At 45.9% G+C, this 13,428-nt stretch overlaps 1 protein-coding gene across 1 annotated transcript in view; it reads left to right on the top strand.

Moving 5' to 3' along the window:
• Positions 1–1,891: 1,891 nt before the first annotated feature.
• Positions 1,892–13,428, top strand: part of LOC146009351 (prominin-1-A-like) — a 111,696-nt gene continuing 100,159 nt past the window's right edge. The window contains exon 1 of the mRNA XM_083149640.1: positions 1,892–2,038. The gene's annotated coding sequence lies outside the window, so the exon portion shown is untranslated. The remainder of the gene's footprint in view (positions 2,039–13,428) is intronic.

The following is a 13,428-nucleotide window of genomic DNA, read 5'->3' on the forward strand; positions in this document are numbered from 1 at the left end:
GACAAATCATTTGACGGTCGCTAACCATCCAATGATTTCCCCGGCCTTCCCTCTGAAGAGTAAATCTATACTTTTCAGATGCCCGCTATCTGCCGAACAGTATTGGTGGAGGGCGCTGATGTCATGTGATGTCAGCCGTCCGCCCTGAGGACGCAGGGGTATGTCCAGTGTTTCCATGGGCGCGCCCTCCGTTTTTGTGGGCATTCCCATAAAACACTGGAGTCTCCTGCAGAATGCAGTACGGGAGCTTACTATGGTGTAACAGTGTAATGTGGGCTAGGTGACATGAGGGAGATTGCTAGACTAATGAGGGAGAGAGGGAGATTGCTGCTATTTCAGGGAGTCTCCTGCAGAATGCAGGAGGGGAGGTAACTATGATGTAACAGTGTAATGTAGGCTAGGTGACATGAGGGAGATTGCTAGACTAATGAGGGAGAGAGGGAGATTGCTGCTATGTCAGGGAGTCTCCTGCAGAATGCAGGAGGGGAGGTAACTATGGTGTAACAGTGTAATGTGGGCTAGGTGACATGAGGGAGATTGCTAGACTAATGAGGGAGAGAGGGAGATTGCTGCTATTTCAGGGAGTCTCCTGCAGAATGCAGGAGGATAGGCAGCTTTGGTCCACATACTCCTCTTCCTCTTTGACCACCAGCCTTTAGTAGTACATTGGTCACGTCCTCACTACTTACATTTAAGCTGTAATGTGTATTAAACTGTGGCATTCTTTATACCTGTATACCTTTTGTTATTTATTTACTGTAATGCTAATTTTTTCTCCCTGAACTGTCCCTTTGTACGGCGCTGCGAAACACTTGTGGCGCCTTATAAATAAAATTATAATACTGCTACAGCCGCAGACTATCCTGCAAGCCTGCACCTGTTGTCTCTATCTGTCCAGGTGTGGATCAGTTGGTCACCAGCAAGTTGTTATACAGTCATTAGGTCGACATGCAGGAAGGTCGACATGGGATAGGTACACAGTCAAAAGGTCGACATGGGGTTTTTCACTGTTTTTTTTTTACCCTAATGTCGACACAGTCGACATAGACCCATGTTAAAGTGCACCGCGTCCCCTCGCATGGCTTGCTGCGCTCGGCACACTATTTTATTCTCCAACCACACCCTAGTGGATGGTTGGGCATGAAATACCACCTGTCGGCACAAGTCGGCTCAAACAACAGTGAAAAACCCCATGTCGACCTTTTGACTGTCGACCTAACCCATGTTGACCTAATGACCTAGACTCATTTCGACCTAAATGCATGTCGTCGACCCAATGACCATATCCCATCTGTCCCACCCATTCTGCAGAATCAGTCATCTGCTACCGGCAGCGGATTGGGCAACTGGACAGTTTGACACTGGTCGAGTCCCCTGTACCCTTCTACTGGGACGGCCAACCTAGGGCACCAAGATACCTTGCACCGGCCCCGAGTATAGTCAGTATAGGATGGTCATGCCATCCAGACTTTCCCCATTATTTGCATTAAATATCTAAACCCAACACAGTAACTTTTGTTACATTTGCCGTAAGAGCTTACAATCTACAGCTGCAGGGGTTAAGCCTTAGGTCCTGTTCCTCTGCAGAGTTTGCACTCTCTATCATACTAAGTAGAGCGAGACACATATGGAAATTCTGGATGAAAACAACAGAGCAGGGAATTCATCCAAGCAGCAAATGTACCAGTGATTATTAACCATGCCCGCTCTAGAATGTCCTCATTAGCAATGGGTGCTAGGTGCCTGCCAAGCTTCTACGCCACCCAGAGGCTGCAAACTCATAGCAGTAGTAGCAGGGTGGTGCCACATCCCTTCTAGTCTCACACAGCCCCAATTGGCAGAGGTCCTGCCTCCTGAGACCTGGAGCTGGGCCTGGGGGCTGAGATAATAACAAGCAGCACAGAATGCCATGTTCACACTACACTGCTGCAGCTGAGTCAGGTTACACATTGCAGCTCGCAGCCTCACTGCCTCTGTCCAGGGTTAAACCTTTGGTAAATGTAAACCTATGTTTCACACGTCTGGAGCGCACAGCAGGGTAAGTACCTGTAACATTACTCTCTTGGGTTTCTTTCTGTTTACTTTACCCAACGTGTACTTTTGTTACATGTTTCATGTGATGGTTTATGTTGTGTTTAGGATTTTTGCTGTTTTGCTTTTTTTGTTGTTGTGTGAATTACATGTCTTTAATGGGAACTGTTCATTTATGCAGCACAGGGGTAGGACATTGGGTGGTAAGGGCTCAATCCTTTTGTGTAGGGACAGTAACACATTATATGCCTATAAATATATTAATAATTCCTTTTGTTTATGTTCTCATGGAAAGTTGTATTCTCATTTGCTAAGTACATAACTGGAGAAAGTATTGTGCGGGTGCTGAGCTAGGGTGAGACGTGTCTAGCTTTGGAGAAAGATAAGCTGGAGAGAGATAAAGTAGATGTAGCAAAGTTTGAAAGAGAGGGTGTATGTAATAAGTTTTGAGAGAGTTTTTATTTATTTATTTATTTATTTATAGAGATAAAGTGGAAGAGATAAAGAGCCAGCCAATCAGATCCTGACTATCCTGTTTCAGGCTGGGTATAATGTACAGATGTAGCAAAACGCGTCTCACCCAATGGCATGGCCACACTGGCTCCTGTACTGTGCCGCAGGTGCGACTTAGTACGCCGGGCTGCATCTAGCCGCAGCCTCTGGTGGCAAGTGCACATCATAATCCAGCTTTCCCAGGATAGGATACTCTGCGGCTGAGCGTGGCTTTATCTGTATGATGCTATAATTATATAATGTCCAGGTGCGATACATCAAGTAACTGATGACCTATGGGCAAATGGTGAGGGGGTCACGTAAATCCCTGTAGGAGCACAATGAAATTCGCATCAATGTAAATCGCAGCACTCCGTGAGGCCACACCCCATTGTTGTCGCTGAGGGGGCCTGACCAGAGGCTATGTAAACTGCTGGTCAGCCCCCAGCCTCTCTAGTACAGTGTCTATTCACCAGGTGACAAGGGTGGAACTCCCAACTGTCCCCCCCACCGCGGGAAAATTCCGGCCCCTGGGATGGATGCGGAAACATCCCCTGAAAACCGGTAAGTTCCCGTGGAAACGGGACAGTTGGGAGGTATTTATTTATTTATTAACAGTTTCTTATATAGCGCAGCATATTCCGTTGCGCTTTACAAAGGGGACAGGTATGTTAACTTCCAGGGACTAATGTGCTATGTCTTGGGAGAGAAACAACCGACCAATCAGATCCTAACTGCCATGCTACAGGCTGCATTTGAAAAATGACAGTTATGAGCTGATTGGTTTGTGGTGTCTTCTCCACTCTATTTCTCTAAAGCCCTGTACTCATCCCCTGTAGCCACAATCGCTGGGGTTATGGCCGCTGAGTGCATATGGGGTGACTGTCGACAGGAGCGAATGAACAAGAATAACCCCCCAAAAGCCTGTCAAAATGATGTCTTCTGTAATGTACTTTTACTTTGAGCTGTGACAGTTTTTATCCCACAAACTCTCCACCCCACCCCCCTTCCCTATCTGCTCCTAAATCCAAAATTGCTTTCTCTTTCTGTTAAGTAATTTGGTCAATTAAATGTGTTGTGTAAAAAATCTTGCCTGGCTCAGTAAGAGGTACTGTACGCTCTTCTCCCGGATTTGGCAGATTGACCCCACTGAGCAGAGACCGCACTATATTACATAAGTCGGAAGGCTTACCCCTGATATTCTCCACATATTCACCAGAGTTCTATCAAAATATAAACAATCTATCCCTGTGCAGGGGCCATTTTGCCATTGCAACCGCGTAGTAAAGCTGACAACATAACACTAGCCACATGGCTCAAACTTGCCCTGGCCTTGTGGATTTTTACCTGCAGAGAACAATCAGTGCATTTGGAGGTTGCAGAATTGTTTTTGTGTGTGTGTGTGTGTCAGGGTTGCCTACCCTCCCAGAATGGCTGGGAGGGTCCCAGAAATAACAACGTTGCATGACAGGGGGCGTGGCTAAAAGGATGCACCCATGCGTGCCTCGCCCACAAACCAAGTAGCCCCTCCTGTAGCTCCACCCCTTTTACCTCACGGACGCCCCGCCCCCTGAGCTGGCTGCCAGAAAGTAGGTAAGTATGTTTTGTGCGGATGTTCCACGATATCTCTCGAATGCTTTAACTAATAGTTTTCAAACGTTGCATACTACTGCATAAGGCAACGGCTGCCCCTTCTGTGGTGACTATTTCTGGGGCAGGTTTGTCTTGCCCCAGAAATACTCACCACAGAAGGGGCATCCCCTGGAACTGCTGCTGCGGGCTTCAATTCTTTGCAGCCGCTTGGAGAAGTTCAGGGCTGCTTAGGGGGGCTCGGGAGCTCAACCGTTTGTCTGTTTGGGTATTCCTGTGTTTGGACACCCGAATGGCCGCGCCCCTGATCCACCCCCATCGTCCCTCAACCTCCCTGTGCATCGACGGGGGAGGTGATGGGGGGGGGGGAGTGGATTATCAGCAACAGGGGGCGTGGTAGTGCGCCAGTTGTTCACCAATGGAGGCACCACCGGCGCAACCTTTCTTTACAGTGGCGAGCACGGAAATTTCTCAGGAGAGCCCCCTCCTGCAGCTCAGCCCGACAAATTTCCGGCCTAACCACCAAAGGGGTTAAAGGCCGATAAGGGTCCATTAAATTAAAAACATTTTCACTTCACAAAACTTTAGACGGCCTTAAGACTGGTAACTAATAATGAAACCTACAGCTCAATGGAGAACAGGTAGTTTAGGGACTGAGGGGTAGATGTATGAAGCAGTGATAAGGGAGGAGAAGTGGACCATGGCAACCAATCAGCTGCTCTGTATAATTTTATATTATGCAAATTCTAGGTGTTACTTCAGTGCTGATTGGCTGCCATAGGCCACATCTCATCTGGCTCACTTCTCCTCCCTTATCACTTACATCTACCGCTGACTCCTGTATTATGCTTCACTTTCTCCACCCAGCGAGGTATCAGCTAAGTACACATTTAATAATATTCCTATAATGGATGATAAAACAAGTATATAATTATTAGCTATGGGGTCGATTTCGGCGCTTGGATGCAGCTTCTGGAGTTATAAAAAACAGTTGAACTGTTATGTTGTGGGAATGATGGTATTCGCGGGTTACGAGAACCGGCATTCTCCAACTTAAGTTCCCCACTGAGATGCTGTTTGCGCCGCACTACTTCCCAAAACGGCATTGCCGAGGTAGTTCTGCTACGTACACTAGGCAGACTTAACAGCGCGCTGAAGGGAATCAATCCTAATTTGTCATTGATAATCATGTGTGTATAATGTAAATCTGCATATTTATTGTACGACACTAAGAAAATGTGTGGTACGCCTACATATAGGTATGTATACAGGATATACCTATATTAATAACTTGTATATGGATGATGTTTAGTATTCAAATATCTGCTATGCAAAACAGGAATCTTGTACTAATATTGCATTCAGGTGAAAAATTGACTTTGAACCTCAGCAGCCAATCAGCAGTTGGCTTTTATTTGTCTAGTGGAAATTAGAGATGAGATCCGGGACCAAATATAACAGGGTGTGAGATTTTAGGAGAGTTTTCCTATTATTTTTTAAAGCGGCAATCATTTACTTGGCAAAATCTACCTTTTTTTTTCCGTGTAAATGATTGTCGCTTTAAAAAAAGAAAAAGGAAAACTGTCCCAAAATCTCTCACTTTCTGATTCTCACACCCTATTACATGTGACCCCCGGTGTCTGGTTTATGTGATACAGTGCAAATCTTGCACGTAAATTAAATTGTAAATCCACTCTTCTGTGTAGTATACTACGTAGGCTTGGCCACGGATGACTGTGGAAGTTTGTGGCATTGTGGTTCATTTTAATGCCTGACGTCGTCATTTTTTTTGAGGATGAAATAACAACATTGGTTATTTATAATTAAGTAACATCTATTCTGGGGTTTTAGGCGGAGGCTGCTTCTACAAGTTTGTTCTGCTTTATAAAATCCTGGAGAAACGCATGCAATGCACTATCTACTATCAGATTTCCACTCGCCTGCCGAGACTTTTTATCTATTCGATTTTCACTACACGGGAGTGCGCATTGGGATCGAATGCTAATAAAAGCATTCGATTTGCATTCAATTTCAGTTTGGTTTTGCTTCTATCTAGAAAAATAGTGCATATCTCACAGTGTGTAGCGTATGAGCAATCAGTGGCTGTCAGGGAGCTGGAGATTTAAGGTGCCCACACACTAGAATGATTTTTGGGCCGATTGTCCGATTTCTGAGAAATCGGCTGATATATCATCCGATGTTTACGATAATCGGTCGAAACTCGGCCGATATCGGTCCGATGCACGCTCCCGTGGATCTTTAGCTGAATATTCTGATCTTACGTGCTGCACGAAAGATCAGAAGATTTAACAAAAGATCCATAGGAACGCACACGGGATCTTAAGAAATATCTTTGGTAAAGATGTGAGCTTACCTGAAATGTTTTGTCCAGGACAGACAAAATATTTCAAGGCTGATTTATGCGCACATCTTACGATCGCAGATCTTTCTAGTGTGTGGGCACCTTTACACTGAGATCTGTTGATTAAAATACTGCAAATGGAAAGTGAATGAACACAAATGAATGCGAAGCATCTGCGTTAATCATTGGGCTTGGCAGTAACTGTTAGTTATACAGGAATACATATGATATACCGGCGTTTAGGTTGCTGGCAGTCAAAAGACTGACCCCCGGCATCCTGTTTCGCTGCTTCCCGAAACACAGGGGCTCTGAAGCACTGTAAACCTCTCCCCCTAACCCCCTAAGCTTCCCTTGTAGCAGCCTAACCCTATCCCTATGCTGGTCCCTTCAGCGATCTTAAGATGTGTGCATAAATTTGCCTTGAAATCTTTTGTCCGTCCTGGGCAAAAGATTTCAGGCAAATGCACGTTTTCACCAAAGATTTATCTTAAGATCCCATGTGCGTTCCTATGTCCTAAATCTTCTGATCTTTCATGCAGCACGTAAGATAAGAAGATTCAGCAAAAGATCCGCAGGAGCGTACATCCGATTGAGATAGGACAATTTCTGGTAAAAATTGGCTAAATCAGCTGATCTAGTTTATTTATTTATTTCCAGTTTCTTATATAGTGCACACATATTCCGCAGCGCTTTACAGAGAATATTTGAACATTCACATCAGTCCCTGCCCCAGTGGAGCTTACAATCTATGTTCCCTGCCACATGTACACGTACACACAGACAATTAACCTACCTGTATATTTTTGGATTGTGGGAGGAAACAGGAGTACCCAGAGAAAACCCACACAAGCACGGGGAGAATATACAAACTCCGCACAGTTAGAGCCATGGTGGGGAAAGAACCCATGTGCTCAGCATTGTGAGGCAGTAATGCTAACAATTACACCATCCGTGCTGCCCTAGTTGACTGACAGCTCGGAAATCGGCTGATCGGCAAAAAAATCGTTCTAGTGCGTTGGCACCATAACACTTGTACCCCGCTTCCAGCGCCAGTATGAAGGCAGGTGGGATGCTGGCGCAGGTATACTGCGCCGGATTCAGACATGATTGCTGTGCTGCAAACTCGCAGCCTGATTATCCAACAACTGTGCATGTGGTCTCCAGGTCTCCAGCAGCGTGTATGGAGAACATCAAGTGACCTGCAGATATCTACCAGTGTGTACCCAGCTTGCAGATTTGCAGTCCAGGACCAAATTATTTTAGGTGGCCTGTGAAAAAATGCTGATCCTCTAGGGAGCTGTGATTCCAGAAAGTTTGTGAACCCCCTGTGCTGCGCTCTATACAATGTGATGTGTCCTCCTACATCTAGGCCGAGGTGGCAAACGCACTGAAATAATGGTGTTCGAGTTTGGGTCATTAGCCGACAAAGAACTAAAATGGCTTTCAGATCTGAATTAGGGGAAAGCTTACACCTAAATATTAGTATACAGCCCTTCTAGCATAAGCTGGACAAGGGCGCTGATAGTTGCAGTAACATGAGGCTATTTATAGATATCTACGTAATATATTCTGTATACTGTGCGTTTTATGACCCATCTCCCTGCGGTCATTGTGAATCCAGCCTTTGTCCCCTGAATGCCTTTGTGAGAGTTAACTGCCTTCCTCTGACGACATGTTTACACTGGGTGGTTTATTGCAGTCACCGCCGCAGTAAAATTGTAGTAGAAACTTGAAAATTGTAGCAGAAACTAGAAAATATATGTAAAAACTTTTTAGCTACAGTGTATAACAAAGTCCGGATAGCTCACTAGACAACACGGGAGCCTGCCTAGGGCACGGCAGTTTATTTTTTTATTAAACTGCATTTCTTTAAATAGCGCCAGCATGTATGCCATTGTTCTGGCTGCCCCCTCTGGGAGAAGGCAGGCAGCCTCTGTAGGGCGGGCTGCGTTGTCTGGTATACTGTGGGGCATGCCTTTGGAGAGTGATAATGGGTAGAGGAGGAGCAGGGGGCGTGTCTGCAAAATTGCATCATTGCAGACCCCCAGGCGGGGAGGGGGGTTGAAGGCTAGTGGTGCTGTTCGGTAAATGTGCCTACTTTTCTGGTGGACCAGGAGTGCCGTTTGCTGCTTTGGAACTTGCCGTCTAATACCCCTTTCAGACGAACGCAAAAATGCCAGGATTTTTCATGTGCAAACGCATAATCCCAGGTCCTGCGCACCTGCAATGGACCTGGGATTTTTGAAAACCTGGGATTGTACCAGGTTTAAAATCCCGGGTGGTATGTCTGAAAGGGGTATAAGAGGGAGATGTACTAAGGGACATAATTCATGGTTTTTCCTTTTTCATTTTTAGCAGCGTTTGTAACTCTCCTCCAGTCACACTGGGACAGGGTCTGATTTGATTGGTTTTAAATGATCCCTGAATAGTGCTGCACCATATATGGATGCTGTACACACAAATTGAGAAGTATGACATTCCAGTCCCTCTTAATTTGCATGTTACGCTCTTAAGAGAACTGTAATTGTGACAGGTGACACCTTCTGTATCCTAACGCTGCATACACACAGGGGGTTATGCTGATTCACTCAGAAAGGCACAATCACTCTAATGGACAAAACCATATGCACTGCAGGTGGGGCTGATGTAACATGTGCAGAGAGAGTTAGATTTGGGTGTTTTATTGTTTCTGTGCAGGGTAAATACTGGCTGCTTTATTTTTACACTGCAATATATAAATATCACAGGGTTGCCTACCTGACCCGGAGAGAAGGAGGGTGGGGCACAAAGTGTCCCTTGAGGGCGCCAATAAATGGGTGACTCTGCTAGAGCAGCGGTTTCGTAAGTAAGGGTGTCAAGCCCAAACACAAAATCTAGAAAGAAAAGGGGGTGTGAAACCGCGCTTTTACCAGTTAATGTGCAGCAGGTGAAAAATAAAAATACATTTATTATAAAAATACACTTATAAAATTCATTTATAAAAACATATATAATTATATGTGGTAGGCTGGTACTGATTGCTAATAATATGGAGCCGTGATAGTCACCCAGATTTTCTCGTGTTTGAGAGTCCCAGTGTCCGTTCCTATGGATGTCTCCTGAATGTCCCAATAAATGTGCCGATAGGACTGTTGATAATAGGTTCTCCTCCGGCCTAGGGAGCCCCTGTTGGTATCAGGCTCGACCTAGTGGGTAATTTTCCAGCCCAGGGAGCCCCTGCTGGAATAGGGCTCGACCTGGTTGAGAGGTGCAGTGTCCTGATAAATGCGGCTGCTGGGGTGTTAATTCAGGAGAGCTGGTCCGGTCACAAGTAGATGTCTGGGTTCCACTGTGGGTGTCAGGGCTCCACCACACCGACGCGTTTCGCTCCTTAGGGCAACCAGGTCGAGCCCTATTCCAGCAGGGACTCTCAAACACGAGAAAATCTGGGTGACTATCACGGCTCCATATTATTAGCAATCAGTACCAGCCTACCACATATAATTATATATGTTTTTATAAATGAATTTTATAAGTGTATTTTTATAATAAATGTATTTTTATTTTTCACCTGCTGCACATTAACTGGTAAAAGCGCGGTTTCACACCCCCTTTTCTTGCCTACCTGACCCTCTCCTTCAGGGAGAAAATGCTCTGCTCCTGGACTTCCCTGGTAATGTATGATTGCCATCACCTGTGGTGACACCTTTCTTATCAATTACCTGGCTCCCCACAGGTGATGGCAATCCTACATTACCAGGGAAGTCCAGGAACAGAGCATTGCATCCCTGAAGGAGAGGGTCAGGTAGGCAACCATGAGATATCAGTTGGAAGTACACGCCATACCTCCCAACATGACCCTCTCCAGGAGGGACACAATGCTCTGTTCCTGCACTTCTTAATGTATGATTGCCATCACCTGTGTTGAACAGGTTAATTGATAAGAAAGGTGATTCAACACAGGTGATGGCAATCCTACATTAGGAGAAGTGCAGGAGCAGAGCAATGTGTCCCTCCAGGAGAGGGTCATGTTGGGAGGTTGTTACACCCTCCACCCAAATCTAACTCTCTCTGCACATGTAACATCAGCCCCACCTGCAGTGCATATAGGGGCAGATGTATTAAGCCTTAACAAGAGTTAAATGCAAGGGTGATAAGGAGAGATAAACATCCAGCCAATCACCTGCTAACTGCCATGTTACAGCCTGTGTTTGAAAAAAGTCAGTAAGGAGCTGATTGGCTGGACGTTTATCTCTCCTTATCACCCTTGCATTTATCTCTTGTTAAGGCTTAATACATCTGCCCCATAGTGCCTTATTCTGGTTCACTCTCAGAGGCAAATTCCTTCTCAAATGGACGAAAGGCATACTTGCCTACCTGACCCTCTCCATGCGGGAGAAAATGCTCTGTATCTGGAATTCCCCGGTAATGTATGATTGCCATCACCTGTGGGGAGCTAGGTAAAGGTGTTTCACCACAGGTGCTGGCAATCATACATTACCAGGGAAGTCCAGGAACAGAGCATTTTCTCCCGCATGAAGAGGGTCAGGTAGGCAAGTATGGCACATGGTTTTGTCCATTAGAGAGTGATTGTGCCTTTCCGAATAACCCCCACGATGCATTATTCTATCGGTTAAAATACTTCCCATTGTTTATGCTACGAATGACGAACAATTTGCTTTCCTGCAGGTTGTTAACGGGTCTGTACATGCAGCTGAATTTAACATATCTTCAAGGACGGTGTGTACAGAGCGGGGACACAATGACGTCAGTGAACAACTCCTTAACGATTTCGTTCAGTCTGTTTGTGCTATATCGTTCGCTGGCAGTTCAAGGGAAATTTTTGATGATATCCTAAAGGTCCATACACACTGGGCGTTTTTGGTAATACCAGCAGATGAGCGGCTGGGCCAGCGATGATGCGAGAGCCTCATTACTGTCCCGTATACACTGGGCGGCTACTGGTAAACTGAGCGGCTTTCAGCTCAGTCGCCCAGTGTGTATTAGTGTGTATTAGTGTTCACTCTAGGATTTTGTGCAGGCAGGGCGCCGCTGCACATGGCAGGGCAAGGGGTGGCGACCGGGCCCGCCAACATCACAAAAGGGGCATGTCCAGGCTGCGACATCATGAAAAGGGACAGGCCCGGCCGCCGCCATCACTAAAAGTGGCAGGATTGGCCCTGTCAAAGTTGCTGTGCTGCCGGGGAAGCGCCGGACATTGCCGTCTACGGCGGCGCTGGGCTCTCCCATGCACACCGTCGGGCAGGCACCAGGCTCTTTTAGCGGGGCGCTGCTAGAGGGCCCGTTTTAAAAAACGGGCAGGGCGCAGCGCCCCGCTAAAACAGCCTAGCGGGAACACTATGTATGGGGCTTTACTGTCCTCATCCTATTAACATTTTACTTCTCATTTGTAGCTGGTTCTGTAGAGTGCACATGAATTATTATGATTTAAGTAACATGAGCGATTGTTGTAACCAAAGCGTGTCACAGTGAAAAAAGGTACAGGCCAGAATTCGGAATGCTGAACAAGCTACCTGTAATGACCTGTTTTATTGATGTGGGATGTTGCCCATAGCAACCAGATTCTAGTATCTTCTATAAGGTGCTCGATAAATAAGAAGTAAAATCTATAGAAGAGAGTAGAATCTAGTTGCTATGGGCAACATCCAATCTTCAATAGATCTCCCATCTTCGTAAATTTACACCATCATTTCTTGTATATGACACACAGCAAACGGTGCGACCCAGTTGCATAACTTTTAATTCTTTATATTATATATAATATAATTTTTTCAAAGGTGAGATCCTCCTTTGATCTTAAATTACGGTTGTTTTTATTTATTTTTTATAACTCTGTTCAAATAAATTAATTACTAGGCTTCACAAAGTGTCCACCTGGCTATTGAACTTGCAGTTTATTACCATCCACCCTTTTATAATCATTTATGTTTAGTGAACTTCTGTAGCACCTCTTACAATATTCGTCCTTTCCAGTCAATCCATATTCAAGGAGTGAGGACCAGGAGCTATTGTACACTTACAGAGCCACGTCCAGAGACATATGAAGTCGGGTTTAATCTAAGGTCAGGATGGGCAGCATTCTAACAAGTATGGTCAGGAAGATCAGAGATCGGGATGGACTGTACACTAGCAAGGATGGTCAAAGCAAACCAGAGGTCAGGGCAGGCAGAACACTAGCAAGGATGGTCAAAGCAAATCAGAGGTCAGGGCAGGCAGAACACTAGCAAGGATGGTCAAAGCAAACCAGAGGTCAGGGCAGGCAGAACACTAGCAAGGATGGTCAAAGCAAACCAGAGGTCAGGGCAGGTAGAACACTAGCAAGGATGGTCAAAGCAAACCAGAGGTCAGGGCAGGCAGAACACTAGCAAGGATGGTCAAAGCAAACCAGAGGTCAGGGCAGGTAGAACACTAGCAAGGATGGTCAAAGCAAACCAGAGGTCAGGGCAGGCAGAACACTAGCAAGGATGGTCAAAGCAAATCAGAGGTCAGGGCAGGCAGAACACTAGCAAGGATGGTCAAAGCAAACTAGAGGTCAGGGCAGGCAGAACACTAGCAAGGATTGTCAAAGCAAACCAGAGGTTAGGGCAGGCAGAACACTAGCAAGGATGGTCAAAGCAAACCAGAGGTCAGGGCAGGCAGAACACTAGCAAGGATGGTCAAAGCAAACTAGAGGTCAGGGCAGGCAGAACACTAGCAAGGATGGTCAAAGCAAACCAGAGGTCCGGGCAGGTAGAACACTATCAAGCATGGTCAAAGCAAACCAGAGGTCAGGGCAGGCAGAACACTAGCAAGGATGGTCAAAGCAAACCAGAGGTCAGGGCAGGTAGAACACTAGCAAGGATGGTCAAAGCAAACCAGAGGTTAGGGCAGGCAGAACACTAGCAAGGATGGTCAAAGCAAACCAGAGGTTAGGGCAGGCAGCATGTTAGTAAGGATGGTCAAGGCAAACCATA

This window comes from Crinia signifera, chromosome 6, assembly GCF_055691185.1.
Source record: "Crinia signifera chromosome 6, ASM5569118v1, whole genome shotgun sequence".
NCBI lineage: Eukaryota > Metazoa > Chordata > Amphibia > Anura > Myobatrachidae > Crinia > Crinia signifera.